At 45.7% G+C, this 26,847-nt stretch overlaps 1 protein-coding gene across 2 annotated transcripts in view; it reads right to left on the bottom strand.

Annotated features, from left to right (window-relative positions):
- MPPED2 (metallophosphoesterase domain containing 2) overlaps positions 1-26,847 on the bottom strand; it is a 162,118-nt gene that overhangs the window by 121,163 nt on the left and 14,108 nt on the right. The gene's annotated exons all lie outside the window — the stretch shown is intronic.

Below are 26,847 nucleotides of genomic sequence, written 5' to 3'. Positions count from 1 at the left end.
AGTTCCTTCCTCCCCACAGTGAGTTACTGCAGCCCGAGGGAGACGACAGCTTACTTGGGGATGCTCAAACGCTCAGAGTCAGAGCGAGTCTACTCAGTACAAGTAGTAAGCAGAGTCTACTCAGTACAAGTAGTAAGCCTTTTAGTGGGAGTGTATGGATCTACACGTGCATTAATATATGTTTAGTTTTAAAGACCTAAGCACTGTGAAATTACACTAGGGCATAAGAATCAAAATGATCAACCCGAAGCAAAGAAAATGAAACAGAACATTCCCATTTAATTGAGTGTAACAAAGTGTGCTAAATAAACTTGGTAAAGAAATGCAAATCGGACTCTTCAAGCACACAGCTTTAATTATTTAAGGGGTTTGTAGCAGAGTTAAGGATGCTTTAACCATATTAACTCTACGCTGACAGCTTCCTTTAATTTCTCTGCAGGAATGGACACTTATTTTGTATTATGGGTGAAAAGCAGCAGTTATAAATGCAAAGAGAGGGTCCCAGAGAAGCAAATATGGAATGCAGAGCCCAGAGGGTAAAGCATTAAATAAGGCAACTTCACGTCACAGCCCGCCCTCGAGGGTTAGCAGGCAGCAGAGACACGCTGACTCCCTCTATGCACTGCCTCCTCAGGCTTTGTTCAATTTCTTTTCTTTTTCCACCTTTTTAAAAGAAACAATCTGTTTTAACGATGGCAATTTTAGTGAGGGAAATAAAGACGTCAGTATACAACTTGGATGGTCTTGCATTTCTTTAATGGTTAATCTTTTCATTTCATTTATCTTTGTCAGAGAAGAAGGCAAGAAGAAAGGAGAGCCAGAAGAAGAGAGACAGGAGAACGGAGGGAGGGAGGACTGTGAACTGGTGGGTCTAACTGGAAACCCAAAAGAAAGTTTAACTTCTGCAAAAAATTAATGGATTTTTCCTGTAAAGGTTAGAAATTAATAACGCTGTTACCATGGAGAAAATTCACTAATCCACTGAGATCTCATGAGTAACCTGGAAACCCTCCTGGTTATATCCAATGTTGATTTTTTTTTATATAAAAATGTTTGGTGTCGTCCTTTCCATCACTAAGACTGTGTTACACTTGGCCTCAGTGGTTCTGACCTTGTCAGTCTCCTGTCTTCTAAAAGTGGTCTTCCCAGAGAACAAAGGCCTGTTCCCTGCTGCAGCAGACTGCAGCACCCTCCGAAGGTGGTGGGTAAGATTCTATTCCTACACCTAAAGTTCAGATGCTCACCAGAACGGGACTGTGAAGACTTATACGGAATCCACCACCACGTGAATGGAAACTCAGGCAGCCACTAGACTTTAAATATATGAACAAATTCAATCATAGATATCTCTATGTATCTTTATTTTCCAGTTCTCCGCCTAACGGTAATGTATAGACACAGCCCCGTTTCTTCCTCTCCGTAACTCAGCCAAGCTATGTGCACAACTACTGCATCAAAATCCTTTACGAGTCCATCGAATGTATCAGAGGAAAATCATAGTCATTTTGAATTTACTAAACAGAAAGTAGCAGAGACATAAACCCCTCGCTGAATAGGCCCCTTATTCTACGAATCTACTCAGCTTAGAGAAGTGACCAACACATGGTAAAGAATTTGTTCCCCGTCTTAGCTGGATATTGGGCAATAACTTTCTAAGACTGTTGGAACATCAGTCAATTTCTGAATGGCTTCAACTTCCTTCCCCACCCTCCCTCCTCCTCCAGAGAAACATTTAAACAACCAACAGAAGGAACAGCGAAATAAAGGCCAAGGAATAGAAAAACAGGGGACAGGAAAAAGGGAGAAAAAGTGTCTTCTCAGCTTTGAGCTGAAATAAAACAACGAATGAGAAGAACACAGAAGACTGGCAGAGAGGGCCCCCCAGCAGCACCATCAAGGTGGTGTCATCAGAAAGGAAGAGCGAGCAGACCTTTGGGAGGGATGCGGAGAGCTGCGGAGGATGACTCAACGCCGAGGACTGGGGAAGGGGGAGGTACAAAGACACGAGTGCAGAATTTACATACATCCCTGCCCCTGAGACACTGATGTCCACTGTTACCGGGGGGACCAACTACAAGAAGACAAGACGGTGCAGCGTGGGAGGGCCACACCACAGGACACCGTGACGACTATACGGGGGTCACGGGAAGGAAGACATTTCCACCCAGAGACATTCAGAGCTGAAAATAAGATGCCTAGTAAAGGAGGCAAGTGCCAAGGATGTAATTAAAGTCAAGACAACCTAGGAACACTACTGTTTCCAGATGGGGCATTTGGTGAGCACTTGGAAAAGTCAAGAGAGCCAACATTTTTGCTGTGAAAGCCTGTTTAAGGGAGACCCGCCAGCCACTGGAGGATTTACCCACTCGGGTCGTGTGAGGACCCTCGGCCTCGTCTTCCGTCTTCCCTCTTAGGTAACAACCTCACTGCTTACTGCTCATGCTGCTGACTTCTCAGGTGACCTGACACTCCCTTGGGGGGTCAGGTCAAATATCCTAGCAAGTGAGTATGGTACCACGGCAATCTACCCCCAGAGCCGGATCCACACATCAGAGTGGGGTTTGCAGGTCCATTTGAGCGGTGTACCTGGGGGAAAATCAGATGACATGGGAAGACGAGAAGAAAACAGCACCGTACGACCGCAGAGCTGGACAGAACCTTTGGGGCCCTGGGTTCAAAGCTTTACAGGACTTGACTCCACTCTGGCCCTTCCTACCTAGCTGACAGAAATTTCTTTCCAAGGTGTTCGGGGTGGGGAGCCCCCAAGTCCCCTCCCCAAGGGCAGCTCATTCTGGTTTCTGATCTATCTGAACCTCTGAGAGAGCTGAGCACAGTCCAAAGAGACCTGGCCTGGAGCCTGGAGACCGAGTAACAACTCTGGCTGAGTTACTCGCTTTGGGCAAATTATTTCTTTCTCTCGGGCTTCATTTTATTCTCATTTGTAGAATGGGAATAATAATGCCTAACCTGCTATGTTCCCATGAGGACATACACTGTCAAGTCCTGGGTCTGGCATGGACCACAGGCTCAGAGAGCAGAGGAGCAGAATGACGTATGAGTGACGCACGTGGGCTATACAGCCAGACTATCCGGCTCTGGACTCCACTCCACGTCTATCAACAGTGTGACACCGAGCACCACACGGGACTTGTGAGGATTAAAGGAAGTCACAACACAACACCTACCATAGTAGGGGCACGTGATCCACAGTCAATAAACACACCTATTTCCTCCCCGTCACTTCCTTCTTAATCCTAGCTCTGCGCTCGGAAATAACGGAGAATAAGAACTCAGGCCCTTTTCCACTTGACAGTTTTTCAAATATTTGAGGACATGTATTACAATCCCCCAAAATCTTCCCCACACTAGTTGAGTAGCCACAGTTTCTTCAACTCTCCCTCGTGTGATAGGATTTCAAGTGCCCTCAGAACCCAGGTGGCAGAATTCCTCCTCCAGGTACAGTCCGACCGGTCAGAATGCCCCCATCTGTAGTGTCAGAATTCACGGGCCGTGTGAATTCATGGACCTGTGCGCTGTTCATCTAAGACAAACACCAGTGCAAGCGACAGAGCCCACAGCACTGGACACGCTGCTGGACTTTCCAAGAGGCCCGAGCTCTCATCTCAAACCGTTTCTGTAAGTCTCCAGGTTTGGTGCCAAGCCTCAAATCTTGTTCTTGAAGCTTGGCTGTCAAAGGTTTATATAGTTCACTGCATATTCAAACAAATAAACCATTCCCATTCACTCAGTCTTGACACATCAGAGTTTTTCACCCATAAAACCATAATATGATAGTACTATTGCTTCTACTATGGAATCTTCTTCTGGGCATATCTGTTATTTTTCCAATAACAAATTCATCCAGTGCTGCGAGTCCCACTGACAGATCTTCAAAAACGCTGTGACCACGAGGTTTGTTATGACATGGATTTCTTCTCTAGGCCGTGCGTGCAGTAAAAGCCTTGTGTACACGGTTAGCCTTTAGTTCAGCATCCGAATAGAATGTAACCCTTACAAAGCATTTCAACAGGATTTCGATGTATTTACCATCCCCTATTCCACTTGAAAATCCCGATGTTGTGCTGATGCATTACGCTGACTTTAGCTCTAGAAAGTTTTCCAATGTGACATGAAAGCTTCCACTCTTATCCTGAGAATTCAGACAGCAGGAAAGCTCAAATTATGTCTGTGACGTTATACCATGCACTCCAGACATACTGTTTGATAAAGATATGCAAAACCCACCAGCAAGATGATGAATAAATAAATATCAGGCTTCAGTTAGTAAATCACAGAATTTGGGGACGGGCAGGGACCTTAGAGACTAAGTAATCCTGTGTTTCATTTCACTGAATATCCTCTTCATGGCTTTTGCCTTACTCTGTGTAGTCTTACTTAACTTTTATTAAAAGCATTACAGTTGTTACAAAATTTTTTTTTTAGTTTTGCCCCAAACAATATTATTTATAAAGTCATGAATTGGATATACTGGTTGTATTTTTCAACTGCACATTCAGATAAACACATAACTATGAAAATTTTGTTTAGGGTTTGCCCACTCTAAGGAACTAGAACTCAGGTTTTCTAACTTCCAATTCACTTCTCTTTCCACCCACTCAATTTTGGAAGATAAAAATATTCCTGCACTTGGAGAATAAAATGATAAAAAGCATAGAATGCCAGAAAATCAATCGCCTAAGCTCTTGTAGCCATTAACATCTAGAGAGACTGCTCAAAATTACTGGAACTCACTGTCAAAAATATCCAAGTTCTAGTGCTCCGTACACTGACCCCTCAACTCTCACATATGTCATCCAGGAGAATGGGGTCTCTTAAAACCTCAAAAACTGCATATTACAGTTCATTTGGGGGCAGTGGTGAGCAACACAAAAGTCTGATTTTTAAAATATTGAAGATAAAAAGTGTTTCTTATTCTCAGGTCATCCACGAACTGCGGGACCCTGGACAAGCGCTTCCCTCCTCCAGCCTCCGCTCCTCAGTGAAAAGAGAGTAGGACCCCAGGATCCCCAGAGGATCAGCACGGTTTCTACGCTACTACTAGTCTGCACAAGACTTGGAAACAATTCAGTCTCTTAAATAGCTTAAAACCTGCTCTTCCTCTGTGCAATTTTATTTTCTGCTTTCCAGACAATGCAAAGATCAACACAGCCCAGGTCCATCCAAATATGACCAGAATTAGCAAGACTTTACATATAAAGAGTAGAGAAACTACAAGTTAGAACTATGGAGAGAGCTTCCCAGTGTCAACAGGAGAACAAAGTGCAGAAGAGAACAAAGAAGTCCCAGCATTCCAGGTACACAAGAAGACGGAAATTAAAGGATGTGTGTTTAACCGTTGCTTCAGAAACGGGGCTGTTCTCATTTTTCTAAACTGTGAGCTGGTGGAATTCTCCTCATCTAGCTGTCGTGCCCCAGAACAGCAGCGGCGCTGAAACACAGAAGGCAGCATCCCAGAGCCAGATGCACAAACATCTTCACGTTTGTACCAAGGGCGCTTTTCCCTTAGCCGAGGAACTGCCGTATCCACACTGTTCTATCCCCAGCTCACGACAGCTAACAGACCCCCTGCACGAGCGTCGCGTCAGTGTTTCCTGGTACAAAAGTCCAGTGCAGACGTTCAAAGAATACTCAGTGGTCACAATCCAGTGCCCGAGCACTGCACACGGTAGGAGCTCACGGTCCTTCCACGAGTCTCTTCTGAGGTGTTCTGGGGCCCATCAGGCTGGTGACTGTGTGAGCCACTGCAGCCTCTCAGATGGCGCATCGTTGGGTCATAAATATCCCACTGGAGACGTACTGTCACTAATTGTCGTTAAATGTTTCCCACTGTTTGAACCTAACAACCAAGTTAATCGGCTTAAGCTTCTGGGTTCTGGCCTTGCATCTGAGAAAAGAAAGCACGTGACACTGTACTGGGGCCCGTTACTCCACACGGGCGGGCACGCAGGCCGGCAGTCAACAACCATTTCTTAAACACCCACCTGTGTGCCAGGTGCCATGGTAGGTGCTGGAAGGACAAGGAAGCCACAAGGGTGGTTCCTTCAAGGATTCTGCAGTTGATCCGGCAGTTCATTACTCAACAAATGCTTCCTGGCATGCCTGGTTTCTGCTCGGTCATTTAGTCATTTCACAAGCATTTATTAAAACCTTCTATGGACCACAGACTGTGCTAGGTGCTGAGGAGACAGCTATAAACAAGTCCAATGGTCCCGGCGATGTGAACAGTGATTTAGGAAACAAGGTGCAGTGTTAGAATCCAGGACGTGCGAGGTCCCGCGGTGTGAAGCAGAAAACGCCTGGCCCTACTCAAGGGCTGGGAGGAGGACAGGCGACATTACAGTGGGCACAGAACACAAGGCAGTGTGTCAATGTCAAACGCCTGGGACAAAGGATCTCAGGCTCAGAGAAAAGAGGCACGAGAGTGGCCTAAAGCTGGACCCTGAGCTGGGATTAAGCGAGCACAGGACTTGAGCAATCAGGCAGAAAAAAAGGGGTGTCAGGGAACAGCAGGAGCCACGCGGGAGCACTCGGCACCTTTAGGGATCTGTGTGTGACAGCAGCAGTGGGGGCTTGAAAGGCTGCTGGGACTGGGGGCCGGACCACAGAGAGCAGAGTGTGGGGCCTGAACCCGCCGGAGGCCACAGAAAACACCTCCTCCCTCACCCCTGAAAGGGCAGGAGGAAAGCTGGCCCTACTGAAGTGGCTCCAGGCAGGATGGGACAGGGTGGCGTGGGGGCACCAAAGAAAGGAGGCTGGCTCGAAATTAACTGCAAAGATTTAGCATATGAAGATAAAGCCACGCCCGGTCAGAATGAAACCAGGTAGAAAGGGGAGGCTAGAAGGAGAGGCAGAGAAACCCGTGACAATGATGTTACAGACAGACACAGTCACCAGGCGTGCACTGTGCACACGGACTGGAGGAGCAGTCAGGAGGGACAACATCCTACACCATCCAGTCTCCTCCTGTCCCATCCTGTCCGCCTTCTCATCTCCAATCTTGGCCTACGGACGGAAGGTTTGTGTCCTCCCCTAAAATTCACGAGTTGACACCTAAGCCCCAGTGTGATGGTGTTAGGAGGTGGGGCCTCGGGGGGGGATGAGGTCATGAGGGTGGAGCTCCCATGAGTGGGATTAGTGGCCTTATATAAAGAGACAGGAGAAAGATGACCTCTCGGCCATGTGAGGACAGAGCAAGAGGTGGGCTGTCACCGGGAACCAAACAGGCTGGCACCTTGATGGTGGACGTCCCAGCCTCCAAAACCGTGAGAAAGAATCGTCTGTGGTTTAAGCCCCCAGGCTAGGGTGTTTGTTACAGCAGCCCACGCTGACCAGACATCTGGCTACTGACACAGAACTTTTTGGCTGAACATAACAACAGCCATGATGAGGAGCAACAGTGCTCGTTTAGAAGCCATGCACCAAGAGACGCCCTCTACGTGGCCTGTTTTCATTCAACCCTCACAGAGGTAGGCCGTCTTTCTCCCATTTTACAAATGAGGAAACGGAGACTCCAAAAGATTAAGCCATTTGGCAAAGGCACAGGGCTGCGAGGTGGCTCTGGCCAAGCTGACTGCTCGGTGTCTGCTGTCCACCATCCTCCAGCTGCAGATCTCCTCTTACACACACGGCACACCCAGACAAAAGAGCAGATGCTGTCCTAAAATGGGGCACGCAGCTTTTTAAATCAATAAATACAACTACAACTTCAAGAATAAGGTGGGTCATTTTCAAACAGTGTTCCACCTAAAAACACGTCTTCGTCTAGCTCAGCCCAGTAGAAAGGACCTTAAGGGACGTCAAAATCACAAGTATTTAATTTTTAAAGTGTTGGGGAGGCATTCACCAGGAGTGTTGGGTCTACCTGATTCAACAAGATTTTTTTACTAAAACTCTGTCAAAGGAGAAGGAATTCCACTGTCTTTCTCTACCTTTCCGACTCATCAAAGCCAAGCTTTCCAAGGCTTAGTGTCTCACAGGCAGTTGTTAATGGCTTCACTGTTTGGTTAATTGTGCTTTTCAGATATGCAGGTAACTTCATATTTACATGGCTAATGGTCCTTCCTTAAAGTGTGTGGCCATTTCAGTTGGGTTTTAACGGCCTGTAATGTTTTTTTCCAACTTTGGGATGAGTTGATTGACTTACTTTCAAAAAATCAGTCATCACTAAGGCAAAAAGACCATTTTTGGCTACATATAGGACATCATATAAGTGCATTTCAAGACAAATGCTTGTTTGTAAGGCCACTTAACATGATGCCAACACTTAACAACCTCTCAAAATTAATCAAATACAATAATTTTCAGACTCAATATATGTTACTCTGGAGACTGTTTCATGACAACAAAGAGAACCGTTTTACCCTCCATCTTTAGCCCCCGCTGAAAAGCTAACCGTAAAACTCATGTGGTTCCCATACACAGAAGAACCCATGGAGGGCAACTCTCTTCTCTCTTTGGGAGTGAGTACTCACCACCTTGGGAGACTATTTCCTAGTACACTTTTCCCCACGACTATCACCCAGTTGGTGTATCCAAGGACAGACCTGGTGGGTGACTTGCCCATGATCTCCCAGCTAGTATGTGGTTGAAAAGAGAATCAAATCTAGAAATGACAGCAATGCCGGTGGTTGATTTGAACCATCACAAGGAGACACGCCCTTTCCCATGGTACAGCTGCTAATCAGTCCCGGCCAACCCTGCCCAGGGTTCTCTGGTGAGTGACACAGGCAAGGCCTACCAAGAGGTGTGACCAGAAATTAGTCCTCCACCCCAAGCCTGTGAACGAGCCATTTTAATCATTTAGTCCAGGGATCAGCAAACTACAGCCCATAGGCAAAATCTGGCCCAATGCGTGTTTTCACAAAGAAAGTTTTACTCAAGCACAGGGACATTCATTTGTTTAATTATTGTCTATGGCTGCTTTTGAGCCACAACAGCAGAGTTTCATAGTTGTGACAGACGCCATACAGCCTACAAAGCCTAAAATATTTATTATCTGGACCTTTCCAGGAAAAGTTTGTCCACCCCTGATTTTGTCACTCAACAAACATTTTGTAAGCAACAACTATACATTAGACACTTGATTACCAATAATAATACCTGATATTTAGCAGTATCTACTCTGTGCAGGGGCTTCTCCCGCATCATTACATTTAATCCTCTCAAGATCTCCGCATGGTGCGCGTGTGCCCATGCCCATGTGCACGCTTTTTGGTATTCTTCTCCAAATTTTACTGAAGGTCACACAGTAAGCTTGGGACTTAGGGTTTGGAGCCTGTCTAAACCACGAGCTTCTGCCCTTGGCTATGCAGTACTGTTTCTCAGAGGCATAAGAAAAAAACCGAAGACTTTGGAATGAGCATCCTCTTGATGAATGCTGAGGCCTCCAGGCGTTATCTGAGGCCACAGGGACACAGGCCTTAGTCTCTGGGCTGCTTTGTAGACGTGAGGGCAATACAAATAACTTTTATGTGTAGATGCAAATAAATTCTGTCCAGTGGAGGTTCAGTGGACCCCCCTCCAGTTTTGTATCCATTTGTAAATTCATTTCAACATTCTTTTATTTCATTTAAATTCGTGGTTCTATGAACCTGTTAAAACGAATTTCTTGGTTCCCTCAGTTACTAATGGGTTAAATAAAATTTTTGACAAGTGTTCTTTTTATATAAGATTCAAGATTTTTAAGAATTATTCTTTTATGGGGTCACCAAGATGTCATTTTTACCATCTTGAACCTCATAGTTTTACCTGGGAGGACGCAGATACCAAAGTGTAATCGATGTGACCATAAACTATATGTGCCTCTGTGGGTATGGCAGGAGGGAGAATGAGAGAGAACAGAATGGCCACAAAGTCACTTCGGGCGTCTTTTACGTCATTCAGAGCATCAACAAGAGCTGAGTGTGGACCATGACTCTGCCTCTGCCCAGCTCTGGGACCCTGGACAAATTACTCACTTTTCTAGGCCCCAGTTACCTCATCTGTGACCTGGGGATGATAACAGTAGTTGCCTCACAAAGCGGTTACAAAGATTAAATAACTGTTGTTTATAAAGGGACTGGTGCATACTAAGTGTTCACTGTCGGCCATCATTATCGAGATTCTTCTATGGACACATTGGTGAGAGGAATTAGTTCTGTTTGGGATGGGGAGTACATTTTATCCCCATAAAACATACAAGCAGGTATGCTTTACCTGGACCTTGAAGGAGTAGTAGGAGTTCACCAAGCTAGGGCAACGGGTCTTTCGGCATAAAAGGATCAGTATTAAAAAAAAATACAGAGGTTTGAGGGTGAGAAGGTGAATGAGAGTGCCAAATTTACAAGAAGGTAATTCCCTGGTGGACACTGCATTTATAAGGTGACCTGAATTTTCCTCAAGTGGTTAAAGCTTAAACCTCTTTCTGCTTCAGAGCTGCAGAAAGATTGCCAAAGCCAAGTAGGAATGCATTATCCAGATACCAATTCTCACGAAATCCGGACACCAAATCATCATGACTAGTTCTGACTACTCACTCGGTTCAGGCACCACCAAGAACAAGAGTTACTTTATTCCAATCCTCATAAAAACAACAAAAAGTATTAGCCGAGAATGCCCGAGCCCAAGGTACAGACCACATTTTACACAGGCCAAACTGCACAAGGCACTTGAACGATTCACTTACATTCAGTGCGCGCACACACACTCTCCTACACACCCACGAAAATAACACACAAATCCAATTATAGCCTGCTTCTCATCCTGGCCAGATCCAATTTCTTTCAGTGCCTGGTTATATGTCGTTTCTACATTCTTTTATTGCTGTCATGATGGTTCACATATAAAATTACTCTGTTCTATTTCAAACCAGTGACTTTCCAGGATACTCTGGACAAGGGGAATAAACTTCAGATAATTCTCAGTTCGGTTGTGGCAACATTTGCTAAAAGTTTACCAGAAAGTCTTCGTCCACCACGTTTGCATCACGCTTCTGCCCCTTCTCCTCCTGCACACAGCATGCAGGCTCCCCTGGAGAGGGCCCTTACCTGCGGGGGGCGCTCTGCAAGTCAGCCAAGACTGGCCTGTCAGCCGGCCCCTTGTGCTGGAGCAGCGATGGATAAGACAGGAGGGAGGTCAGACCACTCACTTCAGTTTTTTGGCAGGAAGATAATTCCTCAAAATCCTTCTCTTCTTAACCAAAGCAGAACAAACCCCTTACAGGTACTCCCTGTGCCATACTGTCAGAAGCCCCCGCCCGCCAGCTCCGAGGTTCTGCTGGTGATGGCCTCAAGCTCTTCCTCCTGAGAAGGCGACACGTGACTGCGGCCGTCCATAAAGGCTGAAGTGAGTGTACTTAGCTAAAGGGCACTGCAATAATTTTTCTCTTCCACGTGGGAAAGTTAGCCTTGAAAATTCTCTGGCTCACTGCCTGTGTTTAAATCATTCTTTAGGGAGGGGTGGCCGAGGGGCATGTTGAGTCCAACCCGTCCCCTGCTCACTCCCCCACCAACTGCCCTTTAAAAGAACAACAATCCCAACAACAAGATGGCAGCCCCACCAAGCCTTCAGATCTGCCTTCAAGGTGGCGCTGAAGACTGGACGCATCACCCTCGAGCCCCCCAGGGCCCCCGGAGGAAAGCGGCCCTGGCTGACAGATTCAACTTGACTGGCATCGGGCTGGCGGGCTCTGTGCAGACAACGTGACTCCTGTCGGAGTCCAGGGTGAACGGTGTCCTGAGAAAGTCTCTGAAAAGAAGTATGTCCCCAACTACACATCAGCTTCTATTCCAAAGAAATGACGGTGTCTTTCCCACCCGTGCTGCAGTGTGTCACTGCACAGGACACACGGTGTGGATCACGAGCCCGTGCCACTAAGTGCAGTAGGACTGGGACATAATTCCTTTGTCCTGACTCTGAAATGTTTGCCACAGGACCCAGGGCCGGGTAGCCTTCCCATTATGGCCCTGCAGAGGGACGCAGGAACAGCCAGGGAGTTCCACGGGAGTTTGCCAGACACTGGTGGCAACTGAGCCCACAGATCACCTTTACCGGCACGTGGCTCGAGGACTACGGACAGGCTCACCCACGTCCACACTGCCTGCCCCACGGCTTGCCCGGCTGAGGAAACAGGCTCTGCTGTCCCTCTCCACACTCCGAGGGGGAGGGTCGGCCTCAGCCGGCCCGTGAGGGAGCCCGCAACCACCAAAGGCTCCGCTCACCCGGGAGGAGACGCAGTAAGGCCTCCCACAGGGCCAGGCGGGGCAGGCCCTTTCTTGAAGAGACCACAAATCAGGCGAGTCCGTGGACAGTGCTGCTGGGTTTCAGGGTTAACGCTCTCATCCACAGGAGACTGAGTATAACCCCCCACCTGCTCCCAGCACGCCAGACCCCTGTGGGAGAGAGCTCCAGCTCCAGCCAAACCCAAGCCGAGTCAGCCACCTTGCCCTCTGATGCGCCTGCCGCTCCCTTCACCTCTAACCTGTGCTGGGTACAACCCTTCCCACTTCCTCAGAAAGCTGCTTCATGTAGAATCCGACGGCACCCTCAGCTCACAGGTGAACAGCGCAGAGTGACCACTGCCCTTGGAGTCTAGGATCCAGGTGGGCTGACTGACCCGCCCACGGCCCATGTTAGCAACAGGACTGGGTCCAGGCTCCCGCCTCCACACCCCGAGAGAGAAGCAGGGCCGGGCCAATGAGTGCTGTTTCCCGCGTGTGGGCCCTGGGCCACGCACTTGACGAACATCACCGCATCTACGCCTTGCAGGAACGTGTAAGGCGGGCATTATTAATCTCACTTCACAGAGGCGAAATACTGGGTTTATGAGGTTAAATAATTTCCCAAGGTCAGAGATGCCACAAACGGTGCGCCTCATTTCCAAGGGAGTCTGTCTGACTCCCGGCTTATTCCCCGTTACCCTGCCTCCTGGTCCGATACTTGTTTCTACACAAATCCAGTGTTAAATTGAAGAAATTACAGGTTTCCTCCACATCTGAGGATCTCAAATACTAGGTATTACTTTTAAACACCTAACAAACTTTTGAAATTCTAGTTTTGTCCACTTTGATATCGTCCAATAGAAAACACTCTAAAAACTATATAAAGTGCTGTCTTTTGTTAGGTGTTTTTACTGGTGCAAATATCATTTGCTCCCATCTCTTAGTTCATTTAAAAGAAAAACAGATGGTTCCATATAAATTCCTACATGAAATTTACTAGAATCCCCAGAAAACTTTATGAGCATAATAAGTTCTCGAGACAAACAGCATGGGTTCAGACCCCAGATATACACACTGAGAGCCTCCAGAATGTGGGCAACTTACCGAGCCTCGAGCCTCAGTTTTCTCACATTTACATTCGGGACAAAAACACTTATCCCTAGTGACGGTGTGAGGAGGTAATGAGATAAGCCAGCAAAGTATGAAGGACAAATAACTATCATAATTATTACTGTTTTGTGGTCATTTCTGTCTCTGCAACACTCCTCAGGATTCTCCTAATTCCACTAGGTTGACACAACCTGAATACTCTCCCGAATGGAGCTCCAACACTCTCTTATGGACAGATAACAGACCCCCTGCACCCCGACTGGGAAAGAACATACAGTTTGTAACTCATAATTCAACTCCGCCTCTGAAAATTATTATTCACCTGGTACTATTAGAACGGTCAAGTCCTCTAGGTCACCTTAGTACTCACGTCAAATAGGTGCTATTTTACACAAAGTAACGTGTTAATTCGAGTAAGAGTCACCTGAGAAACCAGAATCGCAAAGGACAAGCCAAGTTTCCTGATCCACAAAGGTGAGGGTCCCTGAAACACAAGAAATTACTTATTCTACTGTGAAAAAAGCTTTTTTCCTCCTAATTATAAAATATATGCTTACTAAAGATACAGATAATTAACATTAGTAAAATTAAGAATATGTGTATAAAAAGCAAAGAAAGATGAACCCATATCTGTCTACCCAGAGATAACTACTAGTAACATTTTGGTACCTTTCCATTTCATCTTTTCGCTACGCATTTCTAAAACATAATTGGGATCATTCTGCATTCAAAATGCTATATTCTGGGATTTTTTTGCTCCACCTAAACCATTATAATGTCAGCATTTTCAGTGCTACTGCAGACTCTCTATAAACGTTTTCACTGGCTGCTGGGTATTTCATGGGTTAGTTTTGTCATAATTTTCTTAACTGTTTCCCATTGCTGAACTCCCCCAGAAGGCTTTTAAGCTGTCAAGCCAGACAAGATATCTAGACACACAGCCCTGACAATGGGGCTGCCCATGGTTGTGCACGGGCCATTTTGGGGAGCAGCTACATAACTTCTCACCATAAGGGGGTCCTGCTCTTCAAATGCCAACAGACCAGGAGCTCAGCAATGTGTGAACCCCAAATGCCAGTTGTTTTGGGCAGCAATTACAGCCCCTCTGCTAAGATAGACACAGTCATGTTCTCCCTGGTCCTGGCCACACTCAGTGAGCACAGGGAGCACACATACCTCCCCTTTGGCAGGTGTGCACCAGTGCAAACACAGGGTACAGGGTGGCTTCTCTTCTCCTCTTCCCCATCACACTTTATTTCCAAAATCACTGTTCCATCAGCACTCAACACTATTTGCCGCCAACTGCACCATAAAACCTACTTTTAAAGTAATGTATCACGTTCATTATATTTTCTCTCAGGAAAAAAAAGAGAGATCTTAAAAGTTCTCATCACAAGAAAAAAAAATTTGTAACTATGTGTAGTGATGGATGTTAACTAAACTTACTGTGGTGATCATTTCACTCTATATCAATTCATTAGGTTATACACCCAAAACTAATACACTAACTTATGTCACTTACATCTCAATTTAATAAATGAATAAATAAACAAAATATTTCCCAAGAGCAGAAAAAAAAAAAAGGGAGAGGAGAGAGAGGCCGAAGGGTAGGGGTTAGGCAGAAAGAACAATGTAGATCTTGCCCATAGTCACAGGAAGTAACACTGAAGTCAGACAACAGGCCGTCAGCTCTCAACACTCACTCAGTACCTTCATGCTCACCCAGGACCATCATCTTAAGGTCCCAAATCCAGTGCCACACCCTTCAATCCAGGAAGGGTGGTGTGGTCTCAGAAACAACCTGCAAGTCACACCCGCGTGCCCCACTGTCAAAAACAACAGACACACAGGGATGCTGGCTTTCAGCAGTTAAAGGATAAGCAAAGAGAAGACAGCCTTTGTGAATTTCTAGGCACAGCAGCTGGAATTTTGAACATCTTCACTGTTCCTCTTAACAACAAGGTGGAGAAACGGAAGAAATTACTTCAAGTCCAAAGTCAGGATGGCCTAGTGGAAAGAATGGGCTTTGTCACGAGGAGAGCTGGGCCTGAGTTCTGATTCAGCCTCGTGAAGGAGGGATCGACAGCCCCTCCAGTGGCTCTCTGAGTATCAGATACACTGTCTGCAACTCCAAGCACAGAGCAGGTGTGTCTCAGGTTGCAAAGATTTCAGTATTCTTATCAATAAGCGAAGCCCACACTGCCAGAAGGAGGCTGTGGGCAGTCAGACCACACTGACGATTCGTGAGGGTCAGTAACCATAAACATGAGGTCAAGGGCCTAGAGACTAAGAACCAAGGACTACTGCTGCTTTTTTTCAACCTTACGAAGCAAACTAAGAACCAGGGAGCAAATGCACCCCCTTCCTAGACTCCCGGGCTGGTCCTGGGGCAGCTCACTCAGCGCAGGGTCCTCGGGGCACTCTGGAAATTTCCCAACAACTGCAGAGCAGGGCTCCCTGCCCCCACGTCCCTACACGGAGCCGCGGCAGCTCTACCCCCACTGCTCACTTCAGTCCCAAGCTGAGCTTCTGACAGCAGATGGCATTCAGAAAACCCTCATTTCTGTCTCAAGCAGCTCGGGGACAAGCCATCCTGACTCCTCCCCCAGCTTTGCCGTTCACTGCAGTTCTAGTAAATGGGCTTCTGCCTCCTTCGTGTCACAAGCCTCTACAACCCACCACAATTCCAGGGGCTGCAGTCAATTCACCCTTGCCCTGTTCCTCTAAGGCTAGGTTTCTACCTTAAAATTTCTGGCCCCAAACTCAAGAACGTCCACTAGAGGTCTGCCACCTGTGGCCACGTCTTCTCTGGGTCAGAAGAGCCCCCACATTTGCCTGCGCTAGGCCTGACACCCCGCGCTGGCCTCCCTGACATTAGTTCACTGTACGCAGCTCCAGGCAGCCACGCGACCTCTCGTCCCTTCAAGGTGGCAGCTCACACCAACCCCAAACGCACACAATCTCCGGGACTCCACAGCAGTGCTGGGCTGGACCGTCCAGCCTCCTCCACCGTCTCCTGACGCCCCCGTGTACAACGGCAGAATTATCGTCACCCATTTGACTCATCCCAGAGAACAAACTTCTCACTCAACTGTAAATTATTTCTCAGTGCTGGACTCTTCTTCCTCCCCGTAGGAACGGCCTCAGTCCAGGGCCTCTGAATTGGCCATCCAGCCATAACTCACGTCACTCGAGAGCCCAGTCACTCCAACAGCACCTCAATACTGTCACTCTCTTGCTTTGTGATATCAAAAGATACACTGATTCACAAGTTTTGGGCACCAGAAAGCAGTTTGGGGGACCTACTTTACGTCTTACAGATAAGAAAACAAGGCTGAGACATTGAGAGACTCGTCCAGTATCAAAGTGAGAGTCGAGGCAATTCTGAAACCACAGGCTCCGAGACCCGGAGTCTCTCAGGCCCCTGACGCATTCTTAGATGAACATGTCTAAGAACTAGGGGAAAAACAGATCTCAAATTCTTCATTCCAGTCAGTAAGGGCCCAGTCTCCACGTCTTATTTCATACTTCCATATTAACGTGTTCTTCGAGGAAACTTCTTTCTTCCACAGGCTTCCAAATGTACCTCACAGTAGAGACAATCTTTTTCTTCTCAAATTTTTTTTTTGTGTGAGGAAGATCGGCCCTGAGGTAACATCTGCCAATCCTCCTCTTTTTGCTGAGGAAGACTGGCCCTGGGCTAACATCCGTGCACATCTTCCTCCACTTTATATGGGACGCCGCCACAGCATGGCCTGACAAGCAATGCATTGGTGCGCGCCCAGGATCCGAACCAGCGAACCCTGGGCTGCCGCAGCGGAGCGTGCGCACTTAACAGCTTGGGCCACCGGGCCGGCCCCCCTTCTCACATTTTTACAGTCAGTTTTGGGTGTTTAGCTGATGAGTTAACAGTCTTCAGTGTTGCCTCTGGAATTCCATGACATGTGAGTGTGACGTTTCCATTCGTAACTCTCTCGTGCATTGTCATCCAATCCCAGCGGCCTTGGAGTGGCAAGCCCAGGAACTAATATAAGGAATTCTGAGTAACTTTGGCCTAAAATCTAAGAATGCTTGAAATGCGAGGACCCTTGGAGACGGACCATCTGCTCTAACCAGTATTAGTTCCATTTTACAGATAAGGGAACTGAGGCCTACACCATTTGATCCTCAATCCAAAACGCTTTTCTCCATGGATCCCCCAGCCTCCTGATAATGAACTCCTCCATATTTGTGTTTCTATCTGAGCGAAAAAGTCATCTTTGGTCATGCTTCTACGCAGAGCCTCAATCAGTGGAACTCGTCCAAAAATACGTGTGAGGATCTGGATTGTATTTACTTCATGCTTCTTCATGACTTCAGTTCCACATGCTTTTATCATGAGCATTGTTTTGGAAAAGAAAACAATCAAAATCCAAACCTTTAATCTATGGGTCTGTCGCTGCCTCCTTGACAGACAAGCATGACCCAGACTCAGGCAAACTTAGGTTTCACTGACCAACAGAGAAACCAGATCAGCTGGAAGCGGCCTCTTTTAGCCTTGGTTTACTCATCTGCAAAATGGGAATCACACCACCTACTTCCAAGGGTTACGGTGAGAATTAAATAAGATAGTGTAGTAAGGCAGTTAGCATTCAGCTGGGTACACAATAAGCACTCAATAGATGGCAGCCACTATTTTATTATTATTATTACTATTATTATTATTGTAATAAAATTTCCTTGGTCTAACTTAGGCTGTATGCCCTGCAGTCCAAAAGATCCAAAGAGAGAAGGGGTTCCCCAAAATATCTGTCTAACCAAGGTAAGACAATAAAATGAGGAAAAGTCATTAGAATGGAAAAGTAATCAAAACAATAAGGGCTAGTTTTATACTGTAGACTGTGACAAATTTTATATCAAGGCTGATGCAGATCATCCAGTGGGCATTACACTGAACCATTTTCCCCCATAATAAATTTATGAGATTACCATGTCAATTTGTTAAACAGTCCCAGACTCAGGCAGTTTGCTTGTCTAGAACAAGCAGGAATCTAATAAATATTTGAATTAGTGAATGAATAAAAGAACGATCATGCCAAATAAGCAAATACATATCAAAACTCTGAGACAGCTGTATTTGCCATTCTATTCATAAGGCTAAGTAAGTTCTAGAATATTTCTATCTTAACTAGAGGTACCAATCCAAACTTTTTGTTGAAGACAACGTATAACTGTGTATAATCAAAATACAAAAATTCAAATATATTTTTGGAAAGTTATGTGTATTTTCACTTATTCACAACTCCTGATAGACCACAAGCAGCTATTACATGAAGACAAATTATTAGCTTTCACAATAGTATATAAACAGAGCTATAATTCATGTGCCTTTGGAAGTGTTCTTCTCTAGTTACTGTGAGATTTAACATACATATATAGCCAGATAATCTACTGTGATTGTTAGTTGCCTTCAAAAAAAAAGAAGAATGGCTCCTTGTTAAGTAACCAATCAGTAAACATCTCTGGTCAGCCATCGTGGTCACCTAACAGCAGAATGTGCAATTATCTCCGTCTCTAAGCTGACAGACCACAGTTCCCATGTATGTAGGACCATTTGTATCAACTTTCCAGCGTCAGTCCAAGACCTCTGTGGACAAGTAGGAAGGCGCTGTAGTACACTGTGTATGAGGATTCTCCACGGAGATGGCCGTGAGGGGTCCCACCAGGGAAGACCCTTCGCCTGGTGCGTCTAACGAGCCCTGTGGTTGGGTGAGAATGTCAAAGGTGAGAACTCACTGCTGAACTCCATTCCCGGCGCATGCTGAACGGGCACCGGAAGGGCTCCGCCAGGAAGGCACGAGTGAGTATGAATGAAGACGATTCCTGCAGCTGGAAAATACGGACAACGCTTTCCTCACATGCCCCCAAACTGGCTCCAAAGGCAACCCCTAAAGAGAAGGCTTCAGAACTGCTCTCGGACACGTGGGCACTGCAGGAACAGGAGATCACACCAAACTGAACACGCACATGGGTACACGGACGTACGTGTTTTATTATTATTTTATGTAGTCTGGTGAATTAAAAAGAAGCAGAAAACCTGGGTCAGTAGTTTATAGTCGCACTTCAAGCTCGATAGTCTTTCCCAGGCTGAGCTTTGGGGGCCTCCTTTACCTTTCTCTTTCTTCCAGAGCGAGAGTTCAGCTATTCCCAGGTAAGAGCTGCCTTGTTCACAGGCACTTCATACACTGCTCCCCCTTCTTTCTCTTTCTCTTGTCTCCTTCCTTCTCCCCTCGCTCTCTCCTTCCTTGTCTCCTTCCTCCTTCTTCTTTGTTTTTTCTAGCTGGGAACACACCAAAACTTGAAGAGAAAAAACTGAAAGCATAAAAATGCTTTACAGTCACAACCAATTCTTTTCAAATAGTTAGCAAACCTGGTCCTCCTCATTTGGACAATTACAGCCAAAAGAAGGATCTAGTTTCAAAGTGCAGCTGCTCATTTGAAGTGGGATAGGCATGGTTAATTTTTTCAATGAGAAAATGGTGATGAATGGAATAGAAAAGAAAGATATCTTTAAAGCTAGACTAGAAAAAATTGTTTTAACTCGAGAAGGTCATCAATTTGGAAATATTATCCAAAGAATTTTCAAGTCACAGAGAGGAGGTTTCAGGAAATCTTAAGTGACTACGAATGAAAAGTATGCCTTGGAGACCAGTTTAAATCAAAGTCGCAGTAGTCACATATGCAACTCGAAACCCCGCAGGATCCAGCTGCAGAAGAATCCTGGTGAGGCCACTGGGGTCCCAACGCACAGTTATCTTCTCTGTGAACCACACAGCCACAGTAACAAAGGTCTCCACAATTTTTATTAATAAAAGTTTATTGCAGATTGCATAATATTTAAATTCTTATGACTTCAGAATACTATTTCGTGGACTAAAACAAATATCTTTAAAATTATTGGTCATACAAGGATAGTCCCTTGTGAAAATTCACTGAGTCGAATACAGTTAATTTGTATACTTCTCTGTATGTGTGTTATGCTTCAATTAAAAGTTTATTAATTAAAAAAGAAGTTAAACTCAATCGTCTCCTCCCATAAGAAATGTTTTTTCTAGATACACTTTTTTAAATAATATGAGAACACAAAACTGTACATCTCCTTCAGTCTTACTGAAAATTGTCAGCTATCTTAAAACGTTACTCTTTCTTTTGAGCATCCCTAAGTCTCCTCTTTGATAGAAAAAAAAAATCTACCCTCTCATATTTTAATTTCCTATTTCTCACATTTAATTCTTCCCATTTCTCTACTAATACTTGTCCAAACAACCAGAGATCATCATTCAGTGTCAAGCCCCTTCACGCTGCTGGTGTGTCACTGTCACCCGCTTTCTTTCTGAAGCCATCTTAGCATTTAACAGGGGCTCAATCAGCACGATAGCCACCTGCTGCCCAGCAGGGCTTATCAATAACGCAGTTAGTAAACAGCGTTTGTGGGTAACCACGCTGCGTTACAGGCCATCTCAGAACTCACACCTTCCCTTCCACATCCACATGGAAAATTCATGAATTAAGAAAACCTCAGTGGAGGGAGGAGGTGATTTGTGAAATAGAGCATTTCTCATTTGTCGCTGAAATTACTGACTTTTGAAGTCAGCGATTATTATTGTTGCGTTAAATTATTTATTTTCAAGGAAATAAGCAGGCGAATGTTAAAATGACTTTTATGTCATCTGCCTTAAGAATACTCTTTAAGGGGCCAATTAAGATACATATTTCATAATGGTCACTAAAAATATGGTGACAACTGAAATTTCTGTTTTATGTGAACCACTTTCTGTAGCCAACGTCCTGAAAAGCTTTACACTTCCAACCAGCGGAGACTGGCACTCACTCGTAGTGGGCAGAAGTTGTCACAATCGGCAGAACGTGATTAGCAACATGACACGAGATAGTCTTAAAACTCCCATTTACCCCCCACTGAACCAATATCTTAGCTCATTCTGGGGAATGCGCACGAGACCCTCTCCAGCAACTAACACAAGTGAAAATACAAGCCCGGCTCCGCAGAATGCAACAAATTTGGTCACAAAGGAAAATGAAAGCAAGCCCCCTAATACTAACTCAAGACACTTTAGTTGGAGAAAAACAGCCTGCATCTCATAACATTTTATGATCCCGAATGAGATGCAGGCAATGTAATTTCACTTATGTGATTCGCTCACAAGCAATGCAAATACAATCTTGCTGATTACATTTAAAACAAAAGCCTGAATCTGCTTATTTATAGAGCAGACCCACAGTCATGCAAAAATCATGCTACCCCCAATCATGCTTCTTTTTCTTTGGCCTGGAACAAAAAGAAAACAATCTGGCTGAAGACCTTTTCATCTCCACAGAAAGAAAAACGATGGTAGCGCAAGCCCCGGGTTGACCCGATATGCTTAATAACGTGGCTTCTTGGTGCCCGCAATAGACGACAAGGTCAACCATGTGCGTAATCGTTAGCTGAGGTGTTCGACCACTTGCAAACTGCGCCCAATGTTTTATTTGTTTGTCAGATAGCCATAAGAAGTGTTCAGTAAGCACTTGCATCTGTTCCATTGTAAACCTCCATTTATCTGTGGGTGTGCGTGCGTGTGTGCACACACGTATTTGTATAGAGACAATAGAAATGAGTAATTTCTGCAGTGAAATGCAGACTGCTACAACCAATATAGTCACTGTCTGGACTCCTCACGATGCATATTTTATGAACTTCTCTGCCTACTATATTGGGGTCTTGAGCATTCCTGAACTACTAATTTTAATCATCACCCAAACTAGAGCTTTCATTAGATAATTTTCCTATTACGAAGTTGAACAGTTAGAACTCAACGCGAAAGTTGCTGCCATCTCTGAACTTCCCAGAAAAGCAAGGAGCTGGAAAAATTCTCCTACTTTCTGTCATGTTCAGTTTTTAAAGCTCTAACAGGTACTTCTGGCTCACCACCAGCAACAGAACCAGGGCCCAGCTGCCAGCCGTGGCACCAACATCCCAGGCATTTGGCTAGAGTCTCATTGATAGCTAGGTCTGCAGCACCCTGGGCAAAGAGGGTCACTGCCACAGCCAGCTTGGGCCCAGCTGCAGTTTAACATAAAGACGTTTGATGTGATACCACACACCTGCCACACAGTGCTTTCCAAGAGGGAGACGGCATGTGGCTGGAAATGCTCCTTGCAGACTGACTTGTGGCCACAGGGTTTCTCAATCTTAATGAAGAAGACACACTTCAATTGTCCCCCAAGTGATGCCAACACCAATTATGGATAACAGAAGCAATTTTCTGTGCAAATACACCACTTCCTTTTGCAGAGACATTATCTCCACACAATAACCTGAGAACTTCTCAAAAATGGAGGTGCCTTTGAGGTTACCTTGATCTCTGACTCTCAACCATAGCCAAGCCTCAAAACTGTACTCAAACAGAACTTTGTACAATGTACTGTGTGGAAGCACCAAACCTTCCATCTTCATGTCTCCAAACGGAAGACCTAGAAGCATGAAGGTCTGCTCATTTCCACACGGCGCAAGCAGTGGGCCAGAACCACGGAACTTGTTTGGAATGCGAGCCGTTATCCAAGCCCACGGCATATGGCTGCACACGTCTCGACTCCCACATCCCAGCAAAAATGCAACTGCTGCCCAAGTGCATGTGGTCTCTAAGAAACGGCAGTGGTTTCTGCAGCCCTGGGGTCCAGAAGATGCTGCCAGACTTGAGAGGAACCAAGGAACACAAGAGCAGTAAGAACGGGGGGAGCTATCACGAAGTGATAGCAAAGTGTGATCCTCCAGGGCAGAAAACAGCTGCTCCTGTGCGACTTATGCTGCTTTCCACACCAGGCTGCCGCCTAGACTGAGACACCCTCCTTCACTTCTGGGACCAGAATCAGACCTGAAGACACCTTGACTATCCTGGATATGTCTACAGGGGAAAACTAGGAAATAAAATTTAATAGAATTAAGTCAGATACCTGAAAAAGGCTTATTTCTGACACGTTCTTGAAGAAATTCTCCCTCCCTTCTCCTACTCAGTCAGGATGTATCATCTGCCCCAAACTGTAAGTTCCTTAAGCACTTTCTACTCACTAAGGATCACAAAGAGACAGACCGCACTGAAAACCAGCAGCCCTGTGTGACGTCGATCACGTCACTCAACCTCTCTGGGCTGCTGATTGGCCATATGTAAAATTCTCTATATGCATTTCCCTCACAGCGAACACAGCACACAAGTATACAAAAATAGTCCTTGATATTCTATTAATAATAATGCACACGTGATTATTTTATCAGATATTACCTAATTCAGACACATTTGATTGTCTCCCTAAATAGGCCAAACACCCCTAGCAGACAAGGACTGGGTGGCTCGCAGTGCTACACTACCCTGACCCAGGCGGACACTCATTGCGTTGTGTCTTCATCAAGAGCTCTCTCTCTGTGGTAGGCACTGTGCTATGCCCTGGGATAAAATGGGAGGCGAACCAGCCACCATCCCAGCCCCCACACACTCCCTCTACCATACTTACTGATTCATTGGTAGAAACACATTCAATGACACCCAGCTTCCCCCAGACCCCACTCCGCATGCCCATTTCCTCCCTGTCCTGCAGATGGTTCCAAGACGCCCACCAAGCCAAACAACTTCCCGTTATTCAAATATGTCAGAGGTTCTCACTTCCAGCGAGTAAAGGTTCAGAGGACTGGAGAATCGCAAAAGAAGGCCTCAGGCACTTAATACCAAGCTGCCAACAGACCCTCCCTCAGATGTCGATGAGTGAGCCACAGGAGGCAGGAGGGACCTTTTCAGCAAACTGTATGGAGGAGAGCTGGAGCGAGCAAGGTGGCGGTGACTAGGGCTCGGGTGAGCACACTAACGGCAGGGACGATTCTCAAAGGGGACACAAAGATCTTAAGTTCAGAGAGAATTTACCACGAGGACAAAAGGACAGAACAAACACGTACTGAAGGCTGTTGACTGACTCGCTGAAGCTGTCTGGAATTCCTGAGCCCATGGGCACCGCAGAGATCCAAGATCAGGCAGCAGCAGCCCTGCCCTGACGGGGCTTCCAGTCTAGGAAGGAGACCCTGAAATCTGTGGTTCTTGCCTCATATTTGCAAATGTACATTCAACGTGGGGTCTGCTGTGCTAGAACTAGAACATCTGTGCATTTAAGTCATGTGACACCGTGTAAGGCGGCTCTTTTTTTCACTCTGCCATGTGCTTCTTGTTCTGGGACTAGACTCTGAGAAACAAAGAGGAGAAGACGTCACAGACACTCTCGTCTACTCTGGCGAGAGGAAAGCTACCTCTCTTGCTCGTTCTTAACCCTTCCCCAAGATCGCATGGTTATTTCCGTGGGTGACGTGGACCAGAAAGATACACACCTACTAAGTCTTTCGTATTTTTGACGGCTTCTCCCAACTGACCCCGAGGTAACTGTTCCCTGACGCTGCCTTCCCTCGGCCCTCATGTGTAACGTCCACTCGAGCACATATGCTCACGGACTCGGTCTATGGGTGTGCTGGCCTCATCATTCCCAGCTGCACCGGAAGGTCTCCCGCCTCCGACAATGATGACAACACCAATATGAGCAAACGCTTCGACAGGGCTCACTGTGTCCCGGGAAATGTTCCGGGTACTACACATAAATCAACTGATTTAACCCTCACCACAGGCCTACGTCGAGGTAGGTACTAACTTTTTCCCTCATTTACAGATAAGAACACAAGGAGGTTAAGTAACCTGCCCGAAGTCACACAGCTAGTAAGCGGCAGACCAAGATTCAACCTTAACAATCTGGTTCTCGAGTCTATTTCTTAAACACTACACTTTACTGCTTCTCTCTCTCCTGGCACAGTGAAGCTCAGGAACATACTCCAGACTCTTAGCATTTATTCCAGAACTATCTATTACAGCCTTGTATGTTAAACTGGACTCCACTTTCTTAATTTGCTGAGTGTTCACACTTATTTTTAAAATCTAACCAGGTGGCCAAAGAGTGGAAACAAATGCACCCAATTCTATGTGCAGAGAACACATCCATGGCCCTAATCTGAATCCATATGTGAGCGAACAAGATACATAAATCTGAGTAGATGGGTTGTTCATACAAACAATTCAGAGCCTTATCATGCCGCTCTGAACTGACTCCAATTCATCAAAAATGTAGCAGCAGGTTATATACAGCACCTTCCATTAACTGTAACACAACAATAAATTTCCAAAATGTAGGACTCAGCACCAAAAATATATATGTATGGGTGGAGAAAGCCCAGAGATCCCGCGGAACGCCAAGCAGCTCGCGTCTCCTCCGTGCAGCCTGGATCATGCATAATGCAACAGCGCAACTGCGAACAGCAGGCGCGCACCAGATAATTTACACTTGTTTTTATGGACACGAGGACCTGATCTTTGAAGCCGTCCCTAATGAGATTCCGCTTGGCCCTAACGGCATCCTGAGAGAGTGTTCCGGTTTTCGACTTGGCATCCGGTGCATATTTATAATGCAGAATACAAGCTCATTTAAATTGCACATGTGGATTTTGGTGTCTTCCCTATTTTAAAGAAAGATTTTCATATACTAAGGAGCACTGACTCCTCAATTACTAAACCACACTACACTAAACAATGTCATGGCCAGTGGCTACAGGGACTCATCAAAGAGGCAGGCCCATCAAAGGGCTTCCACCTGCAGAGCAAAAACCTCCCCCAATTCAGGCCCATACCCAAGGCCAGGAACTCAATTAGGTCGTCGCCAAAGGGCACCCCCAGAAAGCCTGACTATACTACACTTTCCTCAGCAGACACAGGCACGAGGACAGTCAGGGGGAAACCCTGAAGTCAGTCACCTAAATTGAAAACTTCCTGCCCCAAAGGGCTTGCAACACAAACCTCTCTTTCTTATTATCTCCCCTCCTGTAAGTTCTGCTCCCTATAAAATTCTTTCTTAAGCTTGGCACTTTACACAGGGTTTTTTAAATCATTTTGTTTTCAAGATGTTTATAGTTTAGTCACCCAGAATTAGAACCCCATTACATACTTACTCTGAATTTCATTTATCTTACCTTTAAATCCAATTTTAAAAAGGTTTTCAATCGCTATATAACGCCAATGTTGTTATGACGGTGTTATCTGCACTTAACCCAAATCACAGATTTCTGTCAAAACAGTTATTCTACAAGAGCTTGAAGAGTTCACTATTTCAAAAAAATTAAGTTGTTATAAAACATACGAGTACAGAATAAAATTGTTTTGCCCTATGCAAAATGCACGATTCGCCTGGTAACAGATGACCCGTTTTCATGGTCTTCATTTCAGGTAAACTACACATATTAGGGGCAGTTGCCAGACACCTGGTAATCGGGCTGAAATATATCCTAATTAATTTCATGCCTCTAACCAGTAATTGTTGACTGCAAATAGGATCAATAATGGGCACTTTACAAGGAGTTAAAACAATATACTTTCGATGCCTCCAATTTTACATTAGAGAAGAAAGT

Source organism: Ceratotherium simum, chromosome 7, assembly GCF_057802395.1.
Source record: "Ceratotherium simum simum isolate JZ-2026a chromosome 7, ASM5780239v1, whole genome shotgun sequence".
Taxonomy (NCBI): domain Eukaryota; kingdom Metazoa; phylum Chordata; class Mammalia; order Perissodactyla; family Rhinocerotidae; genus Ceratotherium; species Ceratotherium simum.
Note: the sequence above shows the minus strand (reverse complement) of the source record. Positions and strands in the feature narration are given on the sequence as shown.